Genomic DNA, 4873 nt, shown 5'->3' with positions numbered 1-4873 from the left:
AATAAATCAGTGACACAGGTGTGGCACAGTGGTACAGTGGGTAGAGCCGCTACCTCACCACGCCAGGGACCCGGGTTCGATCCTTACCTCGGGTGCTGTCTGTACAGAGTTTGTATGTTCTCCCTGGGACCACATGGGTTTCGTCCGGGTGCTCCGGTTTCCTCACACATCCCAAAGACGTGCGGGTTTATAGGTTAACTGGCCCTCTGTAAATTGCCCCTGGTGTGTAGGGAGTGGATGAGAAAGTGGGATAACATAGAACTAGTGTGAACGGGTGATCGATGGTCGGCGTGGACTCGGTGGGCCGAAGGGCCCGTTTCCATGTTGTTGTCTAAACAAAATCAGACTAAACTAAGTCATGGCGTCACACAGCACGGAAACAGGTCCTTCGGCCCTTCTTGCCTATACCTATCCAAGCTAATCCTATTTGTCACATCTCTCTCACCATTTAGTTGAGGGAGATTGAGTGTGAATACTGTGGTGGGAATAAAAACTAGCTCTTGAACAAATGACCAAGCACAGTTTCAGTCCTTATTACGAAAGCAAATAATTCAGTCAGATATAATATTTACCAGTGAGAATTTAAACATTCTCCCATGATAGAGTAGTTATAAATATCAAGTATAGCACATTGGCAAGACCATATTGTCCCTATTTCTTGGCAAGGTTTATACTCGAAAGGCTGATGTTGATGGAGTGCATTTGCTATATTTTAAATTATTATAGCTGACTTTCTGTACAAAGTAGCTGCTATTATTAGTGCCTGCTTGGAATGACCCTACATGGAACTGGTGGCAAAAAAAAATGATGTAAATCGGCCTACGGTCTAAAACAGCATTTACAGAAATAACAGGGACATCGGTTACGTGAAATTAAAACAGGAAACAAATGTTAGTGTGTTGCAGTGATGACAGGCCCACCGATTTAGACACAGCTGCTGCTGTTACAGTTTTAACTCCAGATAGCTATCCCAATCAAAAACCCAGATCAATCTGCTTCTAAATTAGCTTGACGTTTCTGGTTAAAACAACCATTTCTCTGAAGCTCAATCAATATTAAGGTCATTATCCTATCAGTTTTGTACCATAGATTTGTGAGCAAGTAAAATTTGCTATTATAGTACCTGCCACAAGTATCCCCTCTGGCAGCTCATTCCATATTTTGCCTCTCAAAGTTTCCTCTCAAGCTCCTATTAAGTATTTTCATTCTCACCTTAAACCCCTGGTTCTTGATTACCCTACTCTGGATATTTACTTGATCTATTCCCCTCATGGTTTTATACACCTCTATAAAATCACCCCTCATCCTCCTGTGCTCCTCTCAAGGAATAAAGTCCTAGCCTGCCCGACCTCTCCCTGTAGTTCAGGCCCTCGAGTCCTGGCAACATCCTCCTAAATCTTCTCTGCACCCTCCTGCACTTTATGTTTTGCTCAAGATTCCAGCTTCAGCAGTTTCTCACCTCGCCAGAACTCACTTGGTTCTGCCCTCACGTAACCAGGATCAAACCCAGCTGGAGAGACATACGACAAAGAGCCGACATATCCCAGCCCGAGGAAAAGTTCACATATATTTTGGCAAATGGCCAGTATGCTGTGAAACTAAAAATGTGCTTGGGGAATTAGGGGAGGGCACCACTAAATGGGGAATTAGGGGAGGGCACCACTAAATGGGGAATTAGGGGAGGGCACCACTAAATGGGGAATTAGGGGAGGGCACCACTAAATGGGGAATTAGGGGAGGGCACCACTAAATGGGGAATTAGGGAAATACATTAACACAAGATTCCCCAAAAGAAATAACCAAGAAAATCATGTTTTCATGAGCCTGAAAATCGTGACCAGGTTGAAGAACAGCTTCTTCCCAGGCTCTTGACCACTGCACAACACTAACCTCAGCAACTTTGATCTTCCATGGACTGTGTGTTATATTAGTATGTGGTTATTAATGTACCGAATATTTTTGGTGACTTTACATTTATGGTGTTTACGGGGCTGGTGTGCTACTGCAAGTAATTCAGATTCAGATTCAGATTCAACTTTATTGTCATTGTGCAGTGTACAGTACAGAGACAACGAAATGCAGTAAAATGTGTCAGAAGTGGGATTCGAACCCACGCCTCCAGAGGAGACTGCGACCTGAACGCAGCGCCTTAGACCGCTCGGCCATCCTGACATAAGAATTTCATTGTTCCCTTGCCGATACATGTGTCACTCTTGACTTTCGAACACAATTGTAATTGAATTCCTTAAGATTTTTGTGCTTTGCAAATGCCACATTCCAGCAGCCAACTCCGTGTTAGTTCCCCAGTTGGAGAAAGACCACCCAAGCCGATCCTGACATGCATGGTTCTGTGCCAGCTCAGTTGTAACAGGTGAACCTGGCGCTGTGCCTCTGAAACCAGCGTGCGGGACACATTACAATCTCATCTAACGGCAAGCCAGCAGAAGTGTGGCTCTATGCAGCAGGCCCACCGAGTATTCTCAACATGCTCAACCATGCGAAGTCAGCCACACTCTGGCCACTGTACAAATCTCTGTCTGTAGTGTTTTGTTCATAGCTGTGATCAGGCAAATTAACCACCCTACCAACAATGAGAGAAGAGTCCCGACCTACCATCTAATCATCGGATACTATTTTAGACTATGTTACTGCACTTAGACAGTATTTCCTTTATCCTGTATCTGTAAACTGTGGACGGCTTGATTGTAATCATGTATAGTCTTTCCACTGACAATAGCACGCAACAAAGAGGTTTTCACTGTACCTCGGTACACATGACAATAAACTAAACTAAACCAGATGTATGCACAGCAGAATTGTTAGGCTACAAGAAAATAAATCAAGTAAAAAGCAATTGCAGATGCTGGTTTACACCAAAGATAGACACAGATTGCTGGAATACTCAACGGGTCAGGCATCTGTGGAGAACACGGATAGGTGATGTTTTGGGTGAGGGGTGCGGAAGAAACTGGATGTGAGAAAAAAAACAGGACAAATTGGGGCCAGCAACAGGTGATCTCAGGCAAGGAGGTTCCCTGATAGACAATAGACAATAGGTACAGGAGTAGGCCATTCGGCCCTTCGAGCCAGCTAAACTAATGTGATCATGGCTGATCATCCACAATCCACAATCAGTACCCCGTTCCTGCCTTCTCCCCATATCCCCTGACTCCGCTATTTTTAAGAGCCCTATCTAGCTCTTTTTTGAAAGCATCCAGAGAACCTGCCTCCACCGCACTGAGGCAGAGAATTCCACAGACTCACCACACTTTGATTCAGACTCATCACTAGATTGATTGGTGATTAATGGTGATGTGAGCCCGAGGGAAGTTACTTAAAATTGGAGAATTCAACGTTCATACCGCTGGGTTGTAAGCTACCCAAGCAGAATATGAGGTGCTGTTCCTCCAGTTTGTATGTGGCCTCGCCCTGGCAATGGAGGAGGCCCAGGACAGAAAGGTCAGTGTGGGACTGGGAAGGGGAGTTGAAACGGCTGACAACCGAGAGATCCAGCAGCCCTTGGTGGACCGAGCGCAAGTGTTCAGTAACCAACGTTTAGTTGAGGTCATCTAATGACCAACCATCAACATCCAAAATGGTCACACAAATATTCTATTCATTATTTGGAGTCAGCTGGGCATAGTGAACTTCAAAGTTAAAAAAACCACTAAGTTTGTATGTGGCCGGGTCATGCAGCATCCGTGGAGCAATGGAGGAGGCCCAGGACAGAAAGTTCAATGTGGAGACTGGAGGGGGGAGTTGGAAATGGCTTGACAACCGAGTTGATTTGGGTGCCGACAAAGCAAGTTAAAGTAACCAACGTTTAATTGAGGTCATCTAATGACCAGCGTGCCCTGAGACCAATCATCACCCATACACTGGTCACCTACACACTATTCTATTCATTAGCCAATTGGAGTCAAACTGGGCATAGTGAAGTGTCAAAGTTAAAAAAAAAACTACGTGGTCACTGGAGTAATTACAACGGGTCCAGCAGCATCCGTGGAGTCATGGACAAACGTTCTCGGGTCGTAAGACCCTTCTTCACCGCTGCGCCACTGGGGGAGGGATTCTCAGCTAAGATCTTTACAAAAAGGAATTTGGGGGCGGGACAAAGTGTGGTTAAAGATTAGTTTAGTTTAGTTTAAAGATTTACGATGCATGCCCCTGAGGTGCAGCGATCACCCCATACACGGGCTGGAAGATCTGTGTACCACGTGTACTAGAGCCGTTACAGAAGCCAATTTGAACCTACAAACCTGCTACTTGCCTTAGAGCTGCATTGATGGAAACCACCACCTCATCTTTAGAAAACCCTGTGCGTAGGGGAGAGGGAGGGCGTAAGATGTCATGTCCCAGGCTGGCCATCCCCGAGTCACGGGCAGGATCAAACTACCGGGCCAGCTGCCTGCCCCTTTTCCAGGTTACTCTACCCGGGTGGGATTAGAAAGGGAATACGCCCTGTCTGTGGGCACCCTGAGGGAGTTCCTGGGACCGCTGGGCTCCGCAGGCTGTTGAATGTATCCTCAATAAGGATTGTATCATAATTGTATAATAGTTTATTATGGATACATGTTTGTGTTGTATTATGGTGGTGGGTTCTGGCTTGTTTTATTGTAGTGTAAATATTATTTTTTAATAATTTAATAAATTTTTTTATTAAAAAAAAAAAAAAAAGGTGCAGCAAGTTGGAATTTCATTGTTCCATTGCCGGTACACATGACAATTAACCATCTTGACTCACGAGACTCACAACAATACAACTGCATAAGGCCAGCACATTCTCTTCCCCAAAGATGCATGAATCCATAGTTCATAGGAGCAGAATTAGACTCCATTCGGCCCATGGAGCCTGCTCCGCCATTCAATCATT

At 45.0% G+C, this 4873-nt stretch overlaps 1 non-coding gene across 1 annotated transcript; it reads right to left on the bottom strand.

The window, feature by feature from the left end:
- Nucleotides 1-2089: 2089 nt before the first annotated feature.
- On the bottom strand, nt 2090-2172 carry trnal-cag (transfer RNA leucine (anticodon CAG)). Its single transcript has one exon. It is a non-coding gene; the product is annotated as a tRNA-Leu (tRNA).
- Nucleotides 2173-4873: the final 2701 nt, after the last annotated feature.

Source organism: Leucoraja erinacea, chromosome 6, assembly GCF_028641065.1.
Source record: "Leucoraja erinacea ecotype New England chromosome 6, Leri_hhj_1, whole genome shotgun sequence".
Taxonomy (NCBI): Eukaryota; Metazoa; Chordata; class Chondrichthyes; order Rajiformes; family Rajidae; genus Leucoraja; species Leucoraja erinaceus.
The sequence above is the reverse complement of the archived record's forward strand: the minus strand, read 5'-3'. Positions and strand labels throughout refer to the sequence as shown.